The sequence below is a fragment of the Olea europaea genome, chromosome 4 (genome assembly GCF_002742605.1).
Source record: "Olea europaea var. sylvestris chromosome 4, O_europaea_v1, whole genome shotgun sequence".
In the NCBI taxonomy this organism is placed as follows: Eukaryota; Viridiplantae; Streptophyta; class Magnoliopsida; order Lamiales; family Oleaceae; genus Olea; species Olea europaea.
Genome location: NC_036240.1, coordinates 4,016,289 through 4,027,781, shown reverse-complemented (window position 1 = coordinate 4,027,781; position 11,493 = coordinate 4,016,289).

Sequence of the window (11,493 nt, the reverse complement as noted above, 5' to 3'; positions counted from 1 at the left end):
GATTAACTTTCAAATTTTTTCCCTTCCATCTTTTTTTTTTTCCCAATTTTCAGCTAGCTTGCATGTATAATTTTTCCCAATTGTCGGCTGCCTTTTTTTTTTCCTACAATTTCTGTCCACCTTCAGCTCCTACATACGTGCGTATGTATATTCCAGCCAGCCCCGTTTGTCGTGTATTTACATCCCCTCGTTTCCAAGGCCGATCCTGAGGCAAGGCCCCGCGCCTCAGGCCCAAAAGCCAAGGGGGCCTCATTTGGCCAAGGGGCTTTTTTTTTTTTTTTGGGGTTAAATATTAAATGAAGGAAAAGGGAAAAAAAATTTCATTTCCTTCTCCTTTCTACTCCTACGCCTTCGACACTCCAATCGGACCGGGGACAGCAGGCGACTTTTTCTCTTCTGCTGTTCCCTTTACTCTTTCACACAAATTACAGGAGAACAAGCCACAAAACAACTAAATAAGATGACCCCTTTGTCAAATTTCAACCCTAACTGACTAAATATGCTCTCTGTGATCTTGTCCTGCGATTTGGTGAGGGAGACGAAGAGTTAATGGTTAGGATCTGTCTGTTATCATATAAATTTCCCTTTTCTTTATTTTCTCTCTGGATGTTAAAAATTCTTTGCCTTGTAGCATTTATGTATAAGGATACAAGTCTACTGCTCTCAAACTTATGGCGTATCTCTTATTATCACATTTTTTAACCTTTACTTTTAGGAAATATATCAGTAATTTGATTATAATTATAGCCCTGTATATGATCCTTGAGTATTCTAATTTTGCTGCATTTTGTGACCCAAGAGAATGAGGAGTTCTTAATGCACAATTTGAGCTTCGTGGGAATGCAATTTTATGAAGGTAGACAGTAATAGTTGCCACAAAGATAAAGTTATTAATATGAAGTAAACTTTTCTCTGAAGGAATGTACTTCAGCGTATTAATTTGTTGGTTTTGCTATTTTATAATGTAAATCTTTTGTATAATATATTTGTTTGTTGTTTTAATGTTAAGTTTTAGGTTAGTAATATATTGCATAATACGTCGTTGAATTTTGCATTCATGTTGGGGGGCCTAATTTATGGGCTTCACCTCGAGCCCTGACAATCACAGGACCGGCCCTACTCGTTTCTTCATGTGTTGACGTGCAATCATCTAATAAAAAAAAATCCAAGCCCACTTGAATCCATTTTCATTGAAATTCCAAATTTAGGCCCATTTTATGTGATGCTTGTTTCCAAGTCCTCAATTCTTCCATGTAATGCAAGTTAATCCTTTTCTTCAATTTCTTCTCGATTTTGATCCTCCAACTTTTATTCAAGTGAGATTGAGTCCACAAATTTCTACTCAATGGCCAATTGATCATTTTCTTTTCCTATTGCTTCAAAACGAGTCAAACGCTGAAACAAACAAAAATTAATCCAAATTAAGTAAAATTCAATAATTTGACAATATAAAACTTAGTAATATGGCCCAAATAAATGCATAAAATGCACTTATCAAACACTCTCAAACTAAAACATTTGTTCATCCTCAAACAAAACAGAATAAAACTTAGGTATGACACATATTACTAACCCAAACAAATCACAAAATAAAAGACTTAACGTTGAACTGTTTACCATACACATCAGGTTCAAATATAAGCAACACTTTAGAAAGATCTAAACAACATAAAAAATAATTTTTTTCACCTATCCAATGCTCGACTTTGTGTGTGTGTGTGTGTGTTTAGCCAACATTGAACTCACACCTATATTAGAACATAACAAATCAAGTGCTGTTGATATATTCACAATCTCAATCCTATTGTGGTCATTTTTTTCTCAAACCTCTCATTCAAAAATCACTCCCCATGCTTTTCTTTCCAATCTCGAGATATTTTTTAGCACATACAGGGTTCCTAAGAATCATTATAATGCATTTTCCACACAAGTGGTCGGAATTAGATACTTGTAAACCTAGAAAGAAAATGGTAAGTCTTTCTCAAAATCACACCGCCAATCTCTTGATCTCAAATTACAAAGTCTTTGTCAGGCACATCCCACTTTTGATTATTTAGATCTCTCTTTCATTTTTTTGACATCTTCTGTACAAAATTTCTCTTCATTACATTTTCTAAACGACCCCTGTCACGAGTTTTAAGTTGACTCCCAAGTCAAATGACTATAGGACACCAAGTTTTTAGATACACTTGCAGGCTTAATAACTCGAGTAAAAAAGACTACGAAAAGAGATAGAAGATGTATCATTTCATTTTTTTATATGAGAATCTAATTTTTTCACTTCTGACATCTTATGTGCAAGATCTCTTTCCATTAAGTTTTTTAAATGACCCTTGTAACAAGCTTTAGGCCAATAACTCCAAAGTTAGATAATTTTAGGGCACAAAGTTTTAAAGATCTTTACATCTCTAATCACTCGAGTCATAAAAGGTACGAAAACAAGTAAAAGATGTATGAGATTTGAAATTTTTTGTTTTAGAACTCAAACCCTTTAAACTAACACTAGGATCTGAAAACTTCGAACCACCACACTTCTGTGAAAACAAGCACTAACCTTTCCACCCGAAACTGATTTTTAGCAGTTTGGTTTCTATATAAAGAAATTGAAAATTTTATTCAAACCTAGGTCAACAACTTCAACTATTAATTCGACTTAATTAAATCATGGTCCAACATAAGTGATAAGTCAATATGGCTATGTGCTTAATAATCAAATCTAACATGGGTAAGTTTTCAAATAAGAGCACAAGTCATGATGTTATCTAGCATCAAACTAAATACGTACTCAATTCAAACAAATAAATATCATCATTGGCGGCAAGTTGTCAACGCTAACTATAAACTATTTCTTATTCCTCTTTTTTCAATTTTGTTTTCAATTTTTTTTTACAGTTTTATGAACTAGACCCGATGAGCAGTTGAAAAATAAAATATGTATTCTAAGCATTTTAAAACTTACCCATCCCTAAACAAAATATTACAGTGTCCCCAATGTAAGAACAAAAAATAATCAAAATAAACAAGGGAGGGATCAAAAACTCATCGGGGTAGATGCCGATGGGTAGAAAATCAAGCTGGCCCGATTGGGAGATTTCATGACAACCGTTACTTTTCCTTGTTGCTAGGCTTCATTCCAAGAATATAACATAAATATCAGTGATAGCATATAAGGTTTAAATATTTGCAATGAATTCACATCGAAAAATTCTAATTTTTCCAACTTTTGGAAGGATTATCTAACAAAGCATCATCCTTGTAAAAATCCTATAGCTAGGAAAAGCTAAGTCTCTCAAAATGGTTTGGAGATTCAAATATAGGTACAACCTCAAGAATGCATATCATATCAATGTAAGCTCAATAAAATGCTAGGATGTTGATGATGAGCCTAAATAAACATCTCTAATTAAAATAAACTCAATAATTAAACTCTACGTTAATAATGTAGGTTTTAATATACAACCTAAAATGTGTTAAAAATCATTAAATGCATGAGTTCACAACTATGGTCATAAAATACTAATGCAATCCCTAAAAATAAGTGTAATGCAATAGTTAGTCAAAATAAACGAAAAGGGATAGAAAAATGGGTTGCCTCTCATTAAGCACTCAATTTATAGTTTAGAGCTCGACTTTTTGGAATATCCTTAAGGTGGTTTAAATCGAAATGTTTTGCCCTTGCACTCCTTACAATTTCTAGCCTTGCATCCTCTTTTAGCACTCTAAACTTTGAATTCACCATTCTTGTTTCTACCAATAATTCCTTCAAATTTTGGTTTTCACTTCTGACAGTTTTGTTGAATGGATAGTTCATCTTCATCAATACACTTACACTCGTTGAGATCTGATGGTTGTTTGGATATATTGTGTAATTTAATAACTTCTTGTTCCTTATATACTCTCAATATTAGCTCACATTTCTCCATGTCAATCAAAATTCGACATGTTGCTAAGAATAATCTCCACAAGATTATTGGAATATCCCTATTTTCTTCTATGTTTGGAATAATGAAGTCTACCAAAAATATCAGTTTGCCAGCTTTGATGAGTATATCATCAACTTTGCCTCTTAGATGTTTAATGCTTCTATTGGCCAGCTATAATAACATCGTTGTTTCTTTTGCTTTTCCTAATCCCAATTTCCTTTATACTAATAAAGGCATTAAGTTAATACTTGCGCTTGTATCACATAAAGCATTAAAAGAACCAGCTTTTCCAATTGAAATAGGTGAAGTGAAACTTCCTAGATCCCTGAGTTTGGGAGGTGATTTCTTTTGTAGTCTTGCACTGCTCTTCTTTGTCAATGTCACAGTTTCAATTTTTGGAAGCTTTCTCTTTTTTGATATCATGTCCATAAAAAAATTTTCATAGCTTGAAATCTGCTTTATCATGTCTATGAACGGGATATTGATGTAGAGTTTCTTTAGCACATCCAAAGACACCTCAAACTATTTGTCTAGCTTGTGTTTCTTCAACCTTTGTAGGAATGGAATGGAACATATTCTCTTACAAAAACTAGCTATCTTAGCATGTGGATTGTTGTATTCTCTTTCATATTTTTCTCAATTGATTGTTTAGGCTCATCTACTTGCTTCTCATCTGTTGCATGCACTTTGTTCATAATTGTAACTGGTCTTGTGACACTAATCTCAGGCAAGTGTATTCCACTTCTTGTTGTGATTGATTTCACAGATGGATCCTCAATTTTTTTATTCTCTAAAATACTTATGGCCACTACCTGCTCTTTGGGATCCATATCAATATTGCTTGGTAGTGTACTTAGTGCTCTACTTGATATAGCAAGTGCCATCTGTCCCACATGAGTTTTCAGGTTCTTGATTGCAGCACTCTAATTTTGAAAGGTTGTCTCAGTTCTTCTCATGAATTGATTGTTTGCCTCCATGTATTGCTCTGTCTTTTCCATAAATTTGCCAAACATCTCTTCTAGCAGAGTTCTCTTCTCAAGCTGTTGATACTGATAACCATGTGATGTAATAAGATTTTAATTACTCCAAGAAAAATTTGGGTGCTTTCTCCAACCAGGGTTGTATATATCAGAGTATGGGTTATTTTGATGGTGCTAACCTCCTTGTACATATTCAATATGTTCGATGTTTTATGCAAGAATTGGATAATTTGCTGTAATATGATCTGGCACACATTGGTCACAACTTAGCCGCTTGACCTGTGTTGTATTGACGGACTACGATATGCCCTCAACCTTATGAGTCGGAGAATCAATTTTTGCAGATAACAATGTATAAGTGTCCACCTCATATATTCCTACTACATTCTTATGAATAACCTGCTTAGAAGCGTACATGGTTGTGGTAGTAGCCACTCTCTCAGACAACTCCAAGGCATCATCAATTGTCTTTATGGATAAGGAGCCATTGGATGATGAGTCCACCATGCTTTTATAAGATGGAAGTAGATCTGTACAAAAATATTGGACCTGGCCTTTACTAATGCCGTGATGAGGACACTTTCAAAGCATTTTCTTGAATATGTTTCAAGCTTTATCAAAGGATTCAATTTACCCCTGTCAAAATATGGATATGTCATGCTTCAATTTTGATATCTTTACTGGTGGAAAGAATTTGGTACCGAATTTTTTAGCCAAATAATTCTTTGCAGTGATACTGGCGATAGGCTGTGAGTCTAAGCATTCAAGCACTCTATCCAGTAGGGTATATGGAAATAATCTCAATCTAATAGCATCATCTAAAATCCCTTGATATTTAAAGTGTTGATACATCTCCAAAAATCGAGAGACATGAGTGTGTGGATTTTTATCAGCCCTGCCATAGAATTGATGTCCATTCTAGTATAACTGGATGACATTGGTTTTCGACTAAAAGTTTGGTTGCCCAAACAAAGGGTAAACGATGCTAGATTGGCTCTGAATAACTTGTGGAGTCATGAAATCCCCAACTAGCATGTTCCATTTATCGACCACTGTCCTTTCATTTGCTTGAGTAATTGAATCATTTTGTGTATTAGCCATCTCTTGTTGTTGTGCTTCTCTTTGTCTACGGTGAAAACTATGTTCGATTTTCGAATCAGCTGGCATTAGTTCACTACCTCCCAAATTTTGTATAAAATGCCTGAAAGATAAAATCGAAGCACTAAAATAATTTGATAAAGAAAAAAATAAAATAGAGGCAAAAAGTTCAAATTATTGCCAAGATAAATGAAGTATACAATCCCAGCAATGGCGTCAAAAAACTTGTTCACGAAAATATATTCCAAATTAAAATCACCACAAGTGCACAGTTCGTTAACAAATAATAAAGTACATTTTTTTTAGTCCAATAATCCACAAAGATTGTACTAGTTTAAATTTAAATTATGTTCACCTTAATCGAAACAATAAAAATTGATGATTTTTCTATGATTAAATTGTAACCACTTAAATTATGAATGAACACAGGACCTAAATGAGTTAAGATTAGTGCAAGACTTACATTAAAAGCAAATTTTATAAAAATATGATACCAAAAACCGTACTAAGATTCTGAATCCCCTTTAACCCTGAGCTTTATAAATTTGACAACACAATTCAATTATATATGAAGACCAATATTCCTAATTTATTTAATAATCTCTCTCGAGTAGAGTTAAACTTATTTTTACAAGTGACCCTACTATATTTCTATGACGGATTCAAATATATAAAAATGCATTAATTGATTTATTATTACTTAAAGGTCACGTAAAGTATAGTAGTATATAATTCTATCCTCTATTGGACTATACGACAATTGACATAATGTCTAACTTATTTTTCATCTTTCGATGGTAAAACAAGCTACAATATTCATACAATTAGTGATCAAGTAATTGTAGAGAAAACTAAATCCATGTCAATCATTTACTGATTGAAAACGGGTTTTTACGTCAAACTAAATAAAATTAAGGTTGGAAGTCCATAATATAATGTTCATAAAAAATCCAAGCACAAAATAATTTCACATAGCATAATATTAAAGTTTAAAAATAAAAGGATAAAAGACATCACCAAAAATCGACAGAACGTGATTAACTTTTGAATTCTTTCTCTGCCATCTTTTTTTTCCCCAATTTTGAGCCAGCATCTGCGCATATAATTTTTTCCAATTGACGGCCGCCTATTTTCTTCAATTTCCATCCACCTTCAGCCCCTTCATGTATATTCTAGCCAGCTGTCCTTTTGCCGTGTATTTACATTCCCCCACTTCCTCATGTGTTGGCATGTTATATATATATTTCTTCAGCAAATAATAGCCCTATTTTTGTTTTATTAGAATTTTAGTCCACTAATAAAAAAAATTCAAGCCCACTTGAATCCATTTTCATTGAAATTGCAATTTTAGGCCCATTTAATGTGATGCTTGCTTCCAAGTCCTCATTTCTTTCACGTAATGCAAGTTAGTCATTTTCTTCTCAATTTTGACCTTCCAACTTTTATTCAAGAAAGATTTAGTCCACAAACTTCTACTAAATGGTCAATTGGTCCTTTTCTTTTCCAATTGCTTCAAAACGGTGTCAAACACTCAAAAAAAACAAAAATTAACCAAAATTAAGTAAAGTTCAATAATTTGATGACATAAAAGATTAGTAATATGGCCCAAATAAGTGCACGAAATGCGCTTATCATATACAAACATGAAAATGCTCTGTGGCACAAGACAAAAATTTTCATACAGTAGCTGTATGTTCGTTAATGATTTCCTACTAGTGAGAAATCACAAACAACTCGACCAAATCAATATAATCTAAACTCAAACAAACAAGAACATAGAATAAACAAGAGAGAAGATAAAGAGTAGCTTCAATTATAAAGAATTGCATTAGATTCATAGTGTTATAATGGTTGGTGTTTATAGTGTTACAGTAGTGGTTTTGATCATTGGATGAAGCAGACATGGCTTCATCCGACCCACTGAGACCATCTATTGTAGCTATCCCATCACCCACTTACCATTGGTTACAATTGAATATGTGGGAAAGAGGAACCGTCGTTTGGAGTGTGCCAGTGTAAATAATTAATTAGGTAAACAAGATTTGACTTAGTTGGTTTGCAGGTTGCCACATCAATCATTCCCATAGCTACTATAACCTCCTTGGAAATTGGTTTTAGTCTGAAGCCTTTAAGAATAAGGGAATTAGGATGGAGGGCTTCGGCTAAGTCAATACCAAAACCTTGACGTCATACCAAAAAAAGCTCATATAAGTTGCTAAAATGGATTAAACGAAACTAGACAACACAGTTTCACTATCTTTCTAATTCATCACTCACTAAAAGTGTCACTAAAATGGAAAAGAAAATCTCTAGACCAGAGTTTAGACAGGAAATCAGAAAAAGAGAGAAAAGTCTAAAATGCAAACAGAGTATATCAAATGAATGAAATTAGGGCAACATATGGTTTCATTTGTTAGGTTATATTTTAATTGACAAAATTAAAATGATAAAGTTGCTATAAAAGTCAGAGTCATTGTGGTGGTAATATAGGTCTACTAGGAGTTCAAGCTATTAAAGATGGAACAAGAAGAAAAAATAGTCGCAACACCATTAACTTGCCACCTACTCAGCGCTCGAGCGTGAAAAATAGTAAGCTATCGCTTGCCTAGTGCCCACATGGCGCTCAAGTAGCATGTTTACCGAGAAACCCCTAGTTCACGATTTTAAACAATTTTTCCAATCCTGTGCTACTTTGTCTCAAAGGTTGGTTGAACATATTTTCACAAAGGATAACATAGACTGAAAATCATATAGCCAAATCAAAACTTCTCTTGATTCTGCTACATATTGAAAGCATCAAAATTCTAAATTCTCAAAGCAATCACTTCCATTACATCTATTAAAGTTCTAAAGATTCAGAAATGTGACTTGAGTTCTGGTTTGTAAAAAATGAGTCTGTTCTAGGTGATCTACAAAGATAAAAGATTCTAGATTTCTTATGTTGATGCTAGAGTGCACAACCAAATGAGTTCCTTAGTGATTATAGGTTGAGGGTCAAAGTTTACTAAGGTTTAGTTGTGTCTGGACTAATAGTATAATCAAATCTTGAGGCCGCAGATTGATTTGAATGAAATAAAACTTTTCGTGAGTTTTCTTCTTTGTGAGATTTGTCAATCTTCCCTATAACTTCTGCTACGTCAGTTGGTATTAGAGCAAGGTTCGTTCCTTCACCATACCGCCAAGGAGACATCCAGCACCCCTTGAAGCCCCAGTAGAGGAGGTGAATAGATGTGATGAAATCGCACAGCTACGTTAACAAGTGGAGTTGTTGACCTCGCAAATCGCTGCACTCGCGCTACAGCAACATGTGCCTGTGGCCCAATCACTTGAGGATTCTAAGGATGAAAATCCATTTGCGCATCTTGATCATCCAATAGATCTGCCAGTCCGAAGGAGAGGAGGTGGCCCGGAGGAGAACAGGCGCTGGGAATCAGGATTCAAAGTTGATATTCCCAAGTTCCATGGTGGATTAAGTCTAGAAGAATTCATGGATTGGGTGACTGCAGTGAAGGAGGTTCTGAAATTTAAGGAGGTTCCTACTGGAAAATGTGTACCTCTCGTTGCGACGAGATTTCGTGGATGAACAGTGGCGTGGTGGCAACAGACAAAATTGACAAGATTCTGATTAGGGAAGGTTAAGATTGCATCTTGGGATAAACTAAAGAAGCACATAAAGAAGCAGTTTCTGCCCTATAACTATGTTCGGACCATGTATCAGAGATTGCAGAATTTGTGCCAAGGCATGAAGGCAACGACGGAATTTTACATGTTGATTATTAGGAATGAAGTGATGGAAACGGAGAAACAATTGGTGTCGAGATATGTAGGTGGTCTTCGTCCCCAAATACAGGATACATCGAACATGTTTGATCCTTTGATAGTTTCTGAGGCACATCAAAGGGTGATACAGATAGAGAAACAGCAGTCCAAACGAAATGTAGGGACTTTCACCCCAGGGGGTTCTTCCAGTAACCCACGGCAGTAGACAACACTTCCTGGTAATCCTAGCCAAGTTGGTTCTTCTAAGGTAAATCCTATGCAACCGTCAGCGTGTCCTGGGGGTGGTATCCATTGCTTTGCTTGCGGAGGTGTGGGTCATAGGCAATCTGAGTGTCCAAAAAATTTGCATAGAGAGCTCTTTGTTGATGATGGGTATGGAGATTCTAAGGGCACACCTGTATTTGATAATGGAGATGATGATGAAGCAGCAAAAGAGTAAGAGTTAGTTGTTGGTGACGTGGGGCAAGCATTGGTGGTGAGACGAATTTTTTTAACTCCCTTGGACAACAAGAGCGACTGGTTGCATAATAACATCTTCCAGTCCACGTGTACTGTTGGGGGACGAATCTGCAAGTTTGTTATTGACTCTGATAGTTGCGAGAATGTGGTTGCTGAGGAGGTCGTTAAGAAGCTGGGTCTGTGATATGATCCAGGAGTCGAGCCCGACGAAGGCAAGTGCGAGACGAGACCCGTTGATAGTCAATGGTGGACCAATGATGCGATCAAGGGCAAAGCAAGTGAAACAAGCGATGGAATTGCTCGTTCAAGAAACCATTGATGGAACCATGTTCAGGACTCAAAAATGGAGCAACTTTCATGTTCGGGTCGAAGGTCGAATCAACTTGGATCAATTTGTTATCAAGCGACGAAACCGGAGGCTGAAAATAAGTCTGTGCAACCGCACAGTAAAAACACCATGCGGCCGCACAGTGGCATACCGAAACTTAAATTGGAATTTTTTGTTGAACCATGCGGCCGTACAAGCCAAAAATTTGGCGAATTTTCCAATTTTGGCAATTTTCCATATTTTGTTAGATTTTGATTCTTTTCTATATTTTGGAGATTATGCTCGACTTTTGCACAATTTTTACCTAGTTTTTAGGTTTAGTATAAATAGGAGTTTCCATTCAATTGTAAAAAACCTTTTGACATTATTGATATTGAATTAAAGTGAGGCGTATTGTCTTCTCTTCATCGTTCTTCATTGAACAACTTCGAACTTATCAAGTTTTAACTTGTGGCGTTCAAACAACCGGATTTAATTCTTGGATTGCATGATCAAGGGGTCTTTTAAGCGTCGTTCTTGTTAAGTTTTTTTGTTCGACTTTCTTTTGGGTTAATCCTAAACTTTGGATTAATTTGGCTTTCTTGGATTCATCAATCTCGTTGTGGGTTTCATAGTCAACGTTGTTACGGGGTTCACATCAGTTGGTATCAGAGCTTTGGCTCCAAATTAATTGAAGGTTATATCTTTTCTTTATTTGTTTGGATCTTTAATTGTTCTTTCTTAGTTTTTCTTCATTTTTCTTTTCATCGTTTTGTTGAATTGTTGGTAGTTTACTCACCTTCTTTCATCAAGGAGTAAAAAAGAAAAGTACAAAAACGAAAAAAAAAGGTTACCGTACATTCGAGGTACTGTTCATCTCGAAGTATTGTTCACAAAAACAAAAAAAATATATATGTGTATATATATATATATATATATATATATA